Genomic DNA, 16,224 nt, shown 5'->3' on the forward strand with positions numbered 1-16,224 from the left:
GTTGCCAGGCACACAGCTATTCACAAACAATCCTCAAACCTGGAATGACCCTGAGTCCAACAGTGCCCAGGGAGAACATGCTTTGCCTCAGGGACAGGCCAGAGGAAAGGCACTTTATAAAAAAAATGTGTTTCCCTGCCTGGGAAATCAAACTCAAACCTTTGTCCTCAGTTTTTTCCAGACCACCCACAGGGAAACATCTTTCTGTTAGGGCTGGAGGTGATATTTTCAGAATTGGCCACTGGTTTGGAATCAGCCACATATCCCCAATCCATCGCAAAACTTGGCCCCATACTGCATTTAAACATTCAGATTGATGACCCCAAGAGCTATTCTTCATATTTTTATTTCCCTAAGCTACCTTGAGGTAAGTTTAACACCCATCCTCCTCCCAAACACATGCTGTACACACATACACACATACATGTACACACACACATACACAAACGTACACATGCATATACATATACATACACACACCATAGACCTTCACTGCAAGCATTGGCAAACAGAAAACCAAAAATATTGTACCCTAAAACTAAACAATTTTGTTTTGAATTATGAAACTATTGATGGTGGTTTCTGTGAAATTTTATAACAGAGAAGAATTGGCAAAACATGAGGGTTTTCTTCTTGTCTTGGCCCATGTTCGGTTAGGTGCCCTTGAGCACACAAGTCTACTGTGTAGTCTTGTGAAATACGGATAATATGGTTATCCCCTTCTTCTTAATGAGATTAATGACCCAAATGTTTGCAAGATGTCTTGAGAAGTTTGCTGGAAATTTAAAACAAATTCTTTCAAAACCATTTCCTCAAAACCCCAATTTATTGAATTCCTTAGTTTGAAACTAAATGCAACTCTAAAATTATATTAAAAAGAAGCAGGGTCACAATTCTGTAATGTGCCATAAACCTTGTCATAAACTTTGGAAGTATCCTTGTCTAGCTGAGCCCATGGAAATTATGTCTTAATCTGTTCTTTCCATTTCTCTAACTTCACATTACCAGAAATATGTAGTTCATTTCATACGACATTTATCCAAGGTTATGATAACAAACTGTCTCTCAGTGATGCATATGTTCCGGCACTTCCTGGCCAAGGTCCTTGTGCTAGCTTTTCTTTCAAACCTCATTCGTTTTCAGTCATCTTGGTCAGAAAGTTCCTGCTTCAGAACTGAAGGTAAGTACATTTTCTACTAATTTCTCAGGTTCGTTAGTGCTCGTAGAACAGTTAGGAACAAATCTGAGAAAAAATAGTATTCAGAATTCTTTCCAATAGCTCATCCTTTCAGTTATGGTACTTCATCCTTCCTGAGGGAATATATCATTTTTCTAATTGAACTGTAACTACAACTCTATTACTTGTTTATTTAACTAAAGCAGTCTTCCTCACTAATGAATTTATTAGCTTCTCTATATTCTTAGTCTTTAAAGTATTATCAAGCTCTACTCAAGGACTATGGCCAGGTTTTTCCTAATGGAAATAGGGGAGAAAAAAACATGCTTCTTTTACCCTTTCATGAGAGTCACTCTTTTACCTGATTAACTTTTGTTTTAATGAGCGTGATAGTTTTGCTGTCGTGGTAATTAGGGAAGCTGTCATGTGGTTGGCTTCCCGCAACCCTGCCATCAATATATGCATGTGGATTATTTATGGTTCTGAGGAAATGTACATGCTCTCTGCCTTTCTTTTCCATTAGTTCTACAGTCCTCTGACTTCATTGGCAACAACTCGGGGTAGTATAAACAAGAATTAAAAATACAAACTCCTCCAAAATGGTTATCACTTGGAAAATCATGCAATCACTAAAGAATTGAGACACTCTGCTTGGTTGGCTTTGTCATGAGGGACAAAGAAGAGAGGTCCCAGTCTTTTTTTGAATACAGTTATTCTTCATATTTTTATTTCCCTAGTCTGCCTTGAGATAATTCTACCATCCTCCTCCCAAACACATGTATGTACACATGTACACACATATACACACATACACATGCATATACATGTACAGATATACACATATATGCACACATGCAAAGTCCTAATGGGATAGAAGTGGTAAAGGGATAGAGGGGGATGCTGAGAGTAAGGCATTGAGCAAGACTGTGAAGAGGATAGCTTCCTTCAGTGCACCCTGAGCAGAAGGCAGAAGAGATGGTGACAAGCTGTGCTCACTCATTCGTGTGTTTATCCAAAACATCCACTGGATAAGCCCCATCAGATTGCTTGCCACAAGTCCCTGGGAGAACTAGGGATGGAGTAGACAGCTACGGAACAATCTTAACCTTTCAGTACATCCTGTATCTCTTGTGGCAGAGGAAAAGTTTTTGCTCCAGCGGCAATGGCCCTCTCACTGCCTCAGAGCAATTTAAGGCAGTTTAGTTGCCTTTAAAAATTTTAAAGCCACTTTATTATTTACCTTGTTAATTTTTCCAGGTATGTTTCCCATTTGAAAACTTAATGGCTAACTAACATTTAATGATATCTTTCTGCTCGGTATAAGCAGCATTCATCTTCCATTGATTTTACAAATATTGCTACGGCCAGGTTCTCTGCTGGGCACTGGGCATACTGAGATGGCAAGGACAATTCTAATCATAGAGAACTCCGAGTCCATTTACAAGGGAAGACCATGTGTTTTAATGTGAGCAATGCCATCAGAGAAATAAAGACAAATAGTAAGAGGAACATAGATGGGAAGCTCTCTCATGCTCCTTTGGCACAAAATAACAGGATGAGCCTGGAACATCTTATTGTGCCAGAAAGTAGATAATTGTTACCAAAAATTGCAATGATGAGACTGTGTCTAAGTGACACAGGTGCCAACTAAAACAGCTCCCAATGGCCAAAGTTGGAACAATTTAGACAACAAAGTAAATAAAATTATGTTGAATTATAACCTAAAATATAAAATAAATATCCATGTATCCATACTGATAGAAACAAATGACTGAATAAATAAATGAAAGAGAATAGACAAATTCCCCTGCAGAATTCCAAAAAGTTTATGAAGTTAGATACTCCACTGTCAAGGAAGTGGGGCACAGCTCTTTAATCCTTAAGAGTGGGCTGTGCATAGTGACTTCCTTTCAAAGAATGCATTATGGAAGGTGGGTGGGGACGACTTAACAGTGGAGAAACTTGACAGACATTACTTCAGCCAGGTGATGGTGGTCAACACCAACAGCGGTAAGTAGTGTTGATAGTATGACCCTTGATATGATGTGTGTGATGAGAACGTTACTTTGCTTCTTGTGGTCTTCCTCCCCCAAAATCCATAACCCAGTCTGATCACGAGAAAAACACCAGACAAATACCAGTTGTACGACATTCTACAAAATACCTGACCAGTACTCCTTAAAGCTGTCAAGGTCATCCAAAACCAGAAAAGTCTGATAAACTGTCACAGCCAAGAGGACCATAAGGAGGCCTGCTAAATGTAATAATGACTAAATGTCACCCTAGGATTCTGGAACAGAAAATGTACATAAGGTAAAAACTAAAGAAATATGAATAAAGTATGACATTTAGCTAATAATAGTGTATCAATACTGGTCCATTAATTGTGGTTAATGTGAGATAATAATATGGGAAATTGGGTGTGCTTTGTATGGGAACTCTCTGTACTAGCTTTGTAACTTTCCAATGAATCTAAAACTGTTCTAAAACAAAGAAATATGTATTTTACAAATTAGTTCATAGTTCCACCACCCAACTAAAATTTGAGGTATATCTTTCAGTGATTTTTTCCATGCCTTTTCATGAATATATATATATATATATATATATATATATATATATATATATATATATATATACTTCTGCACCACTGAACCGTGATTTTAATCATAGAATAGTGTTCTATCTTATGGGCCTACCAGAATTTATTTACCCAAGACTCAATCACCAGTTATTTATGTTGCTTTCAGTTTTATTATAATAATTACTTTCATTATAATAATACTTTCATTATAATAATTAACAATTCAGTGAGCATCACTGTATATACATCTTTGTACATATCACTGATTATTTGTTTAGGGCCATCACTGATTATTTGTTTAGGGCCACTGAGTCACAGATCAGTCAGGTTTTTAGCTCCTAAAGGCAGACAATAGGATAGTAGAACTATATGTGTCACCTTCTGTTGGGTTAGAATGTGTGACTAGGATTTTCACTCTAGATTTCTGGTGATGATACACTTTCTAATTAGCAAGTTTGATACCTATGTTTAACAAAAATTGTACCTGGATTTTAAACAATCTATATTTATTGAAATTTAAATAAATAAGCTATAATTACACTCTTTCACAGCACCTTAGTTTATTTATAACTTTTTTTTTATCTTCTTTTCTTCACTTTTGATTTCTCTGAACTGTCATTAGTCAGATTAGGTTCCAATGTTAATAGGAAACTGCTTGCTTTAACCATTGTATTTCTCTTTCCCTCCTCCAACTTTCACCCAAAGCAGAGATTGATTACTTCTTACATATTTCAGCTAATTATTAGTATTTTACTCCCGGATGAAAAGAGTTGGTACAGAGTCAAGGAGGGGAACAATCAGCTTCTAGGAGACCCATTACCTTTTTCACTCACTACGAAGAGATCTGAAATTAGTGAACACTTTAACCCCTTTACATTGATAATATTAGGCTTATACTTTTTGACCATGGTATATACATATACATATATATATATATATATATATATATATATATATATATAACTTTTTGACCATGGTGTATATATATATATATATATATATATATATATATATATATATATAATGATACAGTGCTCTTTATCTTCAATATCTCATAGACTTCATATTTTAATATAGCCCTCATATAACCAGTATGGGTTACTCCACAAAGCAGTGGTAAAAATAGTCACATATCTTAATATTTGAATTAAATGTTCAAGCACCAATATGCTATGTTAGAAAAGAAAAAGAAAAGCCAGTATTTTCCCCTAAGCTGCCTCTGTACCCTGAATTTTCTAAAACCCTCGGGCTTTTGGACTCCAAAGCTGAGCAAGGACAGTCTGGCATTTTGTCAATCTACTACTGTCTTTACTTCACACTGCCACATGGTGTCGCTGTTGGGAGCTGCTCCAACTTCTGTTTGCTAGTCCAGGTGGCCACAGTTCCTTGGGACACCAAAGTGCAAGCCCTGCAAAGCATGCCTTATTGGGACTCTCAGACCAGAGTTCCTAATTCTCAGCACTTTCAATCCCATCAGCAGCTATGCCACCTCCACCCCCCAAGCTAACCATCCCTGGAGTTTTGGGCCAAAACTAGGTTTGACATTTACGTTTTCAGTCTTCCGAGAGGAGGACTGTATCCACTGTCTCCTTCTCTTCCAGACAATAAACATTCCCAGAGGTTGGACATTTTTTTTTCTTTTCAACATTCAAAAAATAAGACATCTAATTTCAACTCCTTGCTATTAACAGAAGGTACTCACTTGCCCCTTTCCTTCTAAGTAAGACCCTCTTTCTTTCTCTCTTGCTCAAAAGGTCTCATTATTCTGCTTTTACCACCCAGGAGACCTTTGGCCTTTTACATGCACCTGTAAATAAAGCTGTTTTCTGGAACTCTAGACAACTTGATGTTTTACCCTTTCTAAGACCATTTTACTGAGTGTTTTACTGACACTACTTCTAAAGAAGAGGAAAGCAAATGTAGCAAAAGCATACATTTTCCCACAAAATTTTACCTAAAACATTATCTACTAAAAGTTTTAAGCTCTGACATGTGAAAAATAAAATCACTAACTGCTTCTTATATATTTTATGTATTTCCCCTAAATCTATCTTTTTAGAAACACAAACTGTTGATTATTCAATTCAATATGGTCATATCAACAAATAGTTATTGGGCACATCAATAAGTTACTGAAATGGATTTAAAGAAAAGAGATGTAAAAAAAAAAAAAAAAAAAAAGAGATGTAGAATTTGTCAGCCCTCCAGGGTGTTATAGAAGATAAAACATCAAAGTTGAGCTTTCACATGAGCAAAGTGTGCCATATGTCAAATGCAAGAACAAACGATTCTCTCTGCAGGACATGAGAGCAGAGAAAGGTCACATAGGTTGAGATGGTGAGTGGTGACACTCAAGATATTCGATCTTGACTTTGAGCTTAAACAAAAGTAGAATTTAGATAGACAGAGGAGAAATTGGAGAATTCCAGAGGGAGGACAGTAGTAAAAATGTGGAAAGCAAAAATGTGCTAGGCTTCCTGGAGACACTAATAAACTTGGTCTCTCTCTCTCTCTCTCTCTCTCACACACACACACACACACACACACACACACACACACACTACTATTTCTCAGATTTCCCTTCCAAGAATATTAGAAAAATTTCAAGTATGTTACAAATTGTTTTAAAGAGGAAGAAATATGAGTAAGCAGAGATATAAAGATGTATCATCACTAAAAACATGAATTCCTCTAGAGGACAAATACCTCATCATTGTCAGGTGTTTGGGGAATAGATTTAATACCTTTTAGGTAATTCCTCGGGTTAGCATCCTCAACTGTATTCTTATGACCATATCTGGCTCCTATCTCAGAAAAGAGCATCATTTCTCAGGGATATAGTTTTAACTATATTTCTTAACTAAGACAGCAGACCTAATTGTTCTATAGACTCAGCCTTTCTACTTTAATGGCTGAATCTTTTATCTTCATTTGTATAATGCAATTTGAGAAAAAGAATATCCATTTAGTTGTGTGTATAAAACTCAAAATCTCCTATTTTGTTAATAATTTCAATTGAGTTTTCCCTTGCCTATAAGACTACCCATTGATACCAAACCCCAAAGTAAGTAAAAATGGCACAAATGACAGCTGAGAGTGGTGGAAATTATTATTACCTTGAGGGGGGATGTGAAAGTTATGATAATTGATATAAAGCCTTCCCCCACCACCCCAACTTGGTGGGAAAGACAGGTCAAAAAAAATCCCTTAGTGAAAAAATTTTCAGCAGCATTCTGATGAGCTTAGGTGCCCCCAAGGATCATCTACTATAGCAACTTGATTCTGCTGCTCATGTAAATATTAATAGGCCTATAAAGTTAACAAATCAATAGCTTCACATTAGAAGTTCTCTGGGCTTCAGTTGATTCTAAGGGAACAAAGGGCCCAGTGGTAGAAAATTACTTCTCTGATTTTTAATATCAATATTAGCATTTTTCCAAATTAGATTCTTCACTACCCCATAAACCACAATGGATTACAATCTATAAAGTTGACTTTAGGCTACCTGTCAATCATGCAAAAATCTTAATTTTAGAAGGTCAACAGAATTAAACCAAGTAAGAAATCAGGTGGGAGTCTTCACAAATCATCCCCCAGCAATCAATAGTATTCATGTCTAAAAAGCATCAGTTCAATGCCAGTAGTAGACTTGGGCATCCAATGGGAGTTACTGATGGTGGTGGTAGTGATGGGGTGGGGGGCATATTTCACTAGATGGATTGAAGAGTAACATCACTTATAAAGTTCTTCACAACAAGCACAGAATCTTTTCAATTTGTTCACTTATTCTATCACATTTATGAGAAGCCCTTCAAGAATATCTGAGAATGAAGGTCTGAACTGGAAAAAGCTCAGGTCCTCCTGCAGGGGGATCACCATGTGAAAGCTATGGCAAGGTGGGCCAGTTGGTTGCACACACTGTGCCCACTACACAGACTCCTTGCAGGAACTGCCAGTGCTGAATGGTGTTGGGTGCTGGGCAGGAAAGAAGATTGGGGAGCTATCCACGGGAAGCTAGCAAACTTATTGACCAACTTACATCCTGCACTCTGCTTATATTCTTCACCCTCTATTGTTTTTCTTAACAAAATACTTTTTTTATAGGTAATATTACAGCTTCAATCTTTATTTGATTAATATGCTTTTACATTTCTTTTTGAGAAGTTAGGATGTATGTGTTCTTTTTTAAAAAACTTATTGGGTGACATTCATTAATAAGATTATATGTTACAAGTGTATAATTCTATAATACATCATCTGTATATTGCATTGTGTGATTACCACCTGAAATGTAGTCTCCTCTGTCACCACATATTTGATCCTCTTTACCATCTTCAACCTCTGCCCACTCCCCTTCCCCTCTGGTAACCACCATATTGTTGTCTGTTTCAATTAGTTTTTTTGTTTGTTCGTGTTTTGCTTTCTGTTTTATATCCCACATGAGTGAAGTCATGTGGTTCTTGTCCTTTTCTGTCTGACTTAGTCCTCTTAGCATGATACTCTCAAGATCCATTCATGTTATTGCAAATGGCAGTACTTTATTTTTTCTTATGGCTGAATAGTATTCTATTATATATACGAGGACAGACAATTAAGTTCACAAACTCATCCTAGAAAAAGTGCTACATACCTCATTGCTGAAATTCACGATGGTCATCTTCAAAGTGCTCCCCTTGGGAAGCTATACATTGACGCCAGCGCCTAGTCTACTCTTCAAACCAATTTGGGAACTCTTTCGGGAAGGGCCTTCAGAGCTGTTATCGTATTATCCTTGATGTCCTGAATGTCATCAAAATGTCTTTCTTTCAATATTTCCTTTATCTTCAAGTAAAGAAAGAAGTCATTGGAGACCAGATCAGGTGAGTAGGGAGGGTGTTACAATACAGTTATTTGTTTATTGACTAAAAACTTCCTCACAGACAGTGCCGTGTCAGCTGGTACATTGTCATGAATTGTTGGTGAAACATTCAGGTCGTTTAACTTTTTCATGCAGCCTTTTCAGCACTTCCAAATAGTAAACTTGGTTAACTGTTTGTCCAGTTGGCACAATTTGATAATGAATAATCATTCTGATATCAAAAAGATTAGCGTCATTGCAACACGTTTACGAACTTAATTGTCAGACCTCGTATGTACCACCTCTTCTGTAGCCAATCATCCATCAAAGGACACTTGGGTTATTTCCATGTCTTGGCTATTATAAATAATGCTGCAATGAACATAGGTGTACATATATCTTTACGAATAAGTGTTTTCAAAATTTTCTTCATCTTCCATTTTTCAAGTTTCATTCAGAGCCATTAAACTCTGGTAAAAGTCTAAGTAACTTTTTTGCTTCCAAACAGTGGCTTCCAATATTTTGGTGACCTTCATCTTGACTTACAATCAGAATAATATTCAAAATACTTAGAAGATGCCAGAGGGACACTGACCTATCAGAACAGGAGATACCCTTTTACAGCTCTACACTAAGGTAAAGAGCCCCTGAACTGAACTAACACTGGTCCATTCAGATAAAAGTCTACAATTTGGCTACTTTTAATTTATGTAAAACCTAACCTGTCCCTGCATGTTGATTTCTAAGATTTTACTGTTGTTTTTTTCCTTTTTTCCCTATTTTTCATCTCTTCTTTTTTTACTAGATCATTTTAGCTTATTTTACTACTCAGTTTTTCCACTCTTTTTCTTCTCTCTTTGAATTCAAGACTAAGAAACAGAAGCAAAGATCAGTTATAAGGACAGTTTGTACCCAAACAGGAAATGCTGGGTGTCTTTCTCAGACAAATATTGAGGCATGATAGATCTGGTGTGTTTGTAGCACCGAGATAGAAGTAGGAAGCTAAAACTGGAAAGGTCAAAATGCCATCAGACTGTAGGAATGGTGGAGAGAGTGTTCTAATTGTGATATCAAAATAACACAAAGGGAGATAACAAAATTCATGTCAAGTATGTAGACAAAAATCTACCAGGTATTTCATTGGCAATAATCACAAGTTTGATAACTCTGTATTGAGCAGGCAATGGGGCGGGGGAATGGTTGGGGTGGGGAATGCACTCTTATGTATTGCTGGTGAGGATATAAATTGGAACAACCCCTCTGGAAGACAATTTGACAATATATATGAAAACCACTGATGCATATACACTTTCATCAACAATTCCATTTCTGTGAACTTATCCTACTCATGGGAAATTGTATACTTACATGATTATTCATTACAGAACGTTGTGTACAACAAAATATTTGAAACAACCCAAGTGACTTTCACTACAGACAGATTAAATAATTTAGGACGTATCCACACAATTGAATACCATGCAGTGGCCAAAGAAATTAATTTAATTAAAAAAAGAAGAAGAAAAAAAGAATAAGAATGTGATCCATTTACTCTGTGAAAAGTCTCCTAGATAAAACAAGGTACAGAACACTACGTATAATATGCTGTTTTTTAAATACAAAGGGCATGGGGTATAGTGGCCATTGAAATGTGCCATTCAGACTCCCACTATAGAGTTGACTGAAAGCCCAGAGCTCCACTGTCCAGATCCAGACCCCCCCATCACCGGAGAGGGGGGACCCTTCTTGGAGCAGTGCTTAGGCTTGGTTCCCACACTAGGGGTCTAACCCAGGCCTCCTGGGTGAGAGGCAGGAATCCTAACTGCTACATTCCTGGAGGATGGGCTCTCCTTGGTGTGGTGTCCAGGTTCTTGGCATCTCGAGCAAACAATTGAATGAGACACAGAGATAAAGTGGAGAAAGAGCAGTTTATTAGAAGAGAAAGTACACTCCAAAGAGTTAGGAGAGGGCCCAACCACAAAGAAAAGCTACTCGCCTCCAACCCCCCTAACCCGCAGGAGTTTGGTGGTTTTATTCTTTCTTCTCTAGGACGGGCTGTTCCCCTCCAGGTGTGGGACCACCTGATTTATATCTGTGATTGACAGGGAGCTATTACTTCATCTTTTTATTTTGACTGGATGAGTTGTTGTTTTTTTACTAGTTCCAGGTAAACAAAACAATGTAATAGTTAGATATTTATACTCCTCACAGAATGATAACCCCCTCCCCCAATCTACTACTCCTCTGACATTGCACACAGTTGTTACATTTCCACTGTCTCTATTCCTTACGCTATGCTCCACTTCCTGTGACCATATATATATATATATATATATATATATATATATATATATATATATATAATTATACTTGACATTCATTATTATTCAGCTTCAGGTGTACACTGCAGAGGACAGGCACCTACACTGTCCATGAAGTGGTCTCCCTAATAGGACAAGTATCCATCGGATACCCTACAAAATCTTTATATTATTGATTATACTCCCCAAACTGTCTTTCGTATCCCTGTGGCAATCTTGTGGTTACCGATTGTGCTTTTAAATCCCTTCATCTTCTCCCTCATCAGCATCCCCCCTCCTATCTAGCAACCCTCAGTTTTTCCTCTATATCTCTGAGACTGTTTCTGATTAGTTTGTTTGTTTATTCTATTCTTTAGATTCCACACATAAGTGAGATCATATGGTATTTGTCTTTCTCCATCTGACTTATTTCACTTACTGTAATGTTCTCTAGGTTCATCCATATCGTTGCATAGGGTAAGATTTCATTCTTCTTTACGGCCAAGTAATACTCCCTTGTATAAATGTACCACACTTTCTTAACCTAGTTATCTACCAATGCGCATTTTGGTTGTTTCCAGGTCTTGGCTATTGTGAATAGTGCTGCAATAGACATAGGGGTGCATACATTTTTTCAAATTAGTGTTTTGGATTTCTCTGGATAGATACCTAAGAATGGAATTGCAGGGTCATAAGGTAGTTCCATTTCCAGTTTTCTGAGATATCTCCATACTGATTTCCATAGTGGCTGCACCAATCTGCAATACCACCAGGAGTACAGAGGGATCCCTTTTCTCCACATCCTTGCTAGCACTTGTTGGTTGATTTATTGATGATAGCCATTTTGTCTGGGGTGAGGAGGCATCACATTTTGCATTTCTCTAATTATTAGTGAGGTTGAGCATTTTTTCATCTGTCTGTTTCCATCTGTATGTCCTGTTTAAAAAAATGTCTCTTCGTGTCCTCTGCCCATTTTTTAATTGGGTTGTTTTTTTGGTGTTGAGTTGAATGAGTTTTTTTTGCATTTTGGATATTAACCCCTTATCTGATGTACCATTGACAATGTCTTCTCCCATTCAGTAGGATGCCTTTTTGTTTTATTGATGGTTTCCTTTGCTGTTAAAAAGCTTTTTAGTTTGACGTACTCCCATATGTTTATTTTTCTCTTACTTCCCTTGCCCGAGGGCATATATCAGTAAAAATATTATTAAGGGTACCGTGTGAAAACTTTCTTCCTATATTTTCTTCTATGGTGTTTCCCGAAAATAAGACTTAGCTGGACCATCAGCTCTAATGCATCTTTTGGTGCAAAAATTAATATAAGACCTGGTATTATATTATATTAATTATATTATATTTATTATATTTATTATATTATATTATATTAATTAAAGACCCGATCTTATATTAAAATAAGACTGGGTCTTATATTAATTTTTGCTCCAAAAGACACACTAGAGCTGATGGTCCGGCCAGCTCTTATTTTTAGGGAAACACAGTAGGAGTTTGATGGTTTCAGATCTTAAATTTAAGCCTTTAATCCATTTTGAATTTATCCTTCTATATGGTATAAGGAGGTAGTCCAGCTTCAATTATTTGCATGTGTCTGTCCAGGTTTCCCAGCACCATTTATTGAATAGACTGTCTTTACCCCAACGTACATTCTTGCTTCCATTGTCATAGATTAAATGGTCACATAGGCATGGATTTTTTCTGGTCTCTCTATTCTATTCCATTGATCTACGTGTCTGTTTTTATGCCAGTACCATGCTGTTTTGATTACTGTCGCCTTGTAGTATAATTTGATGTCAGGTATCATTATACCTCCTACTTTGTTCTTATTTCTCAAGATTGCCGAGGCTATCCGGGGTCTTTTATGGTTCCGTATAAATTTTAGGATTATATGTTCTATTTCTGTGAAAAACGTCCTTGGTAGTTTGATAGGAATTGCATTGAATATGTATATTGCCTTAGGCAGTATGGACATTTTAACTATAATAATTCTTCCTATCCATGAGCATGGTATGTGTTTCCATCTATATGTATCTACTTTAATTTCTCTCTTCAGTGCCTTACAATTTTCTGAGTACAGATCTTTTACTTCTTTTATTTATTCCTAAGAATTTTATAGTCTTTGAAGCAACTGTAAATGGAACTGTTTCTTAATTTCTCTTTCTGATAGTTTATTATTGGTATATATGAATGCAACTGATTTCTGAATATAATTTTGTATCCTGCTTGTGGGGGCAGAGCCCCAGAAAGTAGTTTACAGGCTCTCGGCCTCACGTGGAGGAGTGCTGGCTCGGGTAGTAGATGGCCGTCAGCTGTGGCTGATTGGCCGTCAGCTGTAGCCAGTTAGCCAATTAGCTGCCAATATAACTGCTGCGGCTACGGAGGAAAGAGGAGAGAAGAATGGGGGCTAGCAAGAAGATGGCGGCTGGGCTGGCGAGCGTGGATGGTGGTTTACGGACAGTGTGGATCCAGCCTCCAGTGAGAGTATAGTGCCGCCAGAAAGAATATAGTGGTATGACTCCCCTACCTATGGCTCCGTGGGTGTTCTTTTTTGGCCTCACCATGTCCTGCGTTCTTGTATGGGGAGCGGGAGCAGAGACCCCGCAGGCCGCCCCGCACGACAAATGGCGCAGCGAGCAGGGTCTCCTGCACGACACTGCTACTTTACTAAATTCATTTATCAGTTTCAATAGATTTTTGGAGGAGTCTTCAGGGTTCTCTAGATATAGTATCATGTCATCTGAATATGATGACAATTTTACTCCCTTCTTATTAATTTGGATGTCTTTCATTTCTTTTTCTGTCTGGTTGCTATGGCTAGAACTTCCAGAACTATGTTGAATAAAAATGGAGAAAGTGGGCACCCTTGCCTTGTTCCTGATAAGGGGAATGGTTTTAGCTTTTCCCCATTGAGTATGATGTTACCTGTGGGTTTCTCATATATGGCCTTTATTATGTTGAGATATGGTCTCTCTATTCCCATTTTCTTAAGACTTTTTATCATAAATGGCTGCTGGATTTTGTCAAATGCTCTTTCTGCATCTATTGATATGATCATGTGATTTTTATTTTTCATTTTGTTAATGTGGTGTATCACATTAATTGATTTGCAGATGTTGAACCAACCTCGCATACTGGGAATGAATCCCACTTGATCGTGGTGTATGATTTTTTTAATGCATTGTTGAATTCTGCTTGCTAATATTTTGTTGAGGATTTTTGATTTATGTTCATTAGGGATATAGGCTTGTAGTTTTCTTTTTTTGTAATGTCTCTCTTTTATTTGGGGATCAGGGTGATAGTGGCCTTGTATTTCTGTTGCATCCGTTGTAGTTTCCTCTTTTTCACTTCTGATTTTGTTTATTAGTGTCTTCTCTCTTTATATCTTAGTGAGTCTAGCTTAGGGTTTGTCAATTTTGTTAATCTTTTCAAAGAACCAGCTCTTTGTCACATTACTTTTTCTATTGTCCTTTTGTTCTCTATTTTATTTAGTTCTGCTCTGATTTTTATTATTTCGTATCTTCTGCTGAACTTGGGTTTCATTTGTTCTTCTTTTTCTAGTTCTTTAAGGTGTAACATGAGGTTATTTATTTGTGATTTTTCTTGTTTCTTGAGATAAGCCTGTTATGATATAAATTTCCCTCTTAAAACTTCTTTCGCTGCATCCCCAAAATTTTGGTAAGATATATTTTCATTCTCATTTGTTTCTATGAATCTTTTGATCTCTCCTCTAATTTCTTCTTTGACCCGGTCGTTCTTTAAGAGTATGTTGTTTATCATAGACACAAACAATAGTTTAGTGGTTACCAGAGGGTAAAGGGGAGGGGTGGTAGATGAGAGTAAAGGGGTTCAAATATATAGTGACGGAAGGAGAACTGACTCTGGGTGGTGAACACACAATCGGATTTATAGAAGATGTAATACAAAATTGTGCACCTGAAATCTACGTAAATTTATTAATTGTCACCCCAATAAACTTCAATTAAAAAAAAAGAGTATGTTGTTTAATCTCCAAGTACCTGTGGTGTTTCCTGCTTTCTTTTTGTAGTTGATATCCAATTTCAAAACCTTGTGATCAGAGAATATGCTTGGTATGATTTCAATCTTCTTAAATTTGCTGAGGCTAGTTTTATATCCAATACATGGTGTATCCTTGAGAATGTTCCATGTACACTAGTAAAAAATGTATAGTCTGATGTTTTAGGATGAAGTGTTCTATAAATGTCAGTTATGTCCATTTCATCTAATGTGTCATTTAGGGCTGCTATTTCGTTATTTATTTTCTGTTTGGATGATCTCTCCATAGCTGTCAATAATGTATTTGAGTCCCCAAGTATAATTGTGTTTTGGTCAATTTCTCCCTTTAGTTCTGTTAGTAGTTGCATGGTATATTTCCGTGCTCCCCGATTGTGGGCATAAACATTGATGACTGTTATGTCTTCTTGTTGTATAGTCCCCTTTACCATTAAGAAATGTCCATCTTTTTCTTTTGTTATGTTTTTCACCCTGAAGTCTGTTTCATCTGATATCATTATGGCTACACCTGATTTTCTCTAGTTACCATTTGCTTGCAGTGTCAATTTCCACCCTTTCACTTTCAGTCTACACTTGTCCTTGTAGCTGAGATGTGTCTCTTGGAGACAGCATATGGTTGGGTTTAGTTGTTTGATCCAATGTGCTACTCTGTGCCTTTTTATTGGTGAGTTCAGTCCATTTACATTGAGGGTGATTATTGATATGTGAGGATTTCCTATCATTCTATCTTTAGTTTTCTGTTAAGATTGTGTCTCCATTGTTTCTTTGCCTTTTTGTTGTTGCCTATTATTTCTGTGTGGTGGCATTCTATGATTTTTCCCTCTGTTTCTTTTTTTATTGCAGTATATATTTCAGTTCTGGATTTTTTTTCAGTAGTTACCCTTAAGTTTATGTAAAAGAAAATTTGATATTTAGAGTATTCCATTTTCTTCAGCATGCTTACTTTCTCCATTCCCGTATTCTGGTTTAGGCCTTTACTCTCCTTCTTTTTATGTTTTGATTGTCACAAATTGTCCCTGTTGATGGTGGTCGAATAGCCTCCTTTAGTATTTCTTGTAGTGCAGGTCGTGTATTAGAAAATTCCCTCAGCTTCTGTATGTCTGGAAAGGTCTTTATTCCTCCTTTATATCTAAAGGGTATCTTTCCTGGATATATTATTCTTGGCTCATAATTTCTCTCTTTCAATAGTTCGAATATTTGGTTCCACTTCCTCCTGGCTTGTAGAGTTTCTGCTCAAAAATCAAATGATAATATAATGGGCTTTCCTTTGTAGGTTACC

General features: G+C 36.9%; 1 protein-coding gene across 1 annotated transcript in view; it reads left to right on the forward strand.

Moving 5' to 3' along the window:
* Positions 1-1,135: 1,135 nt before the first annotated feature.
* MC2R (melanocortin 2 receptor) overlaps positions 1,136-16,224 on the forward strand; it is a 38,823-nt gene continuing 23,734 nt past the window's right edge. Inside the window, exons 1-2 of the mRNA XM_074340430.2 lie at positions 1,136-1,180; positions 9,107-9,234. The gene's annotated coding sequence lies outside the window, so the exon portion shown is untranslated. The remainder of the gene's footprint in view (positions 1,181-9,106; positions 9,235-16,224) is intronic.

The sequence above is a fragment of the Rhinolophus sinicus genome, chromosome 4 (assembly GCF_057876585.1).
Source record: "Rhinolophus sinicus isolate RSI-liver-muscle chromosome 4, RSI-T2T, whole genome shotgun sequence".
In the NCBI taxonomy this organism is placed as follows: domain Eukaryota; kingdom Metazoa; phylum Chordata; class Mammalia; order Chiroptera; family Rhinolophidae; genus Rhinolophus; species Rhinolophus sinicus.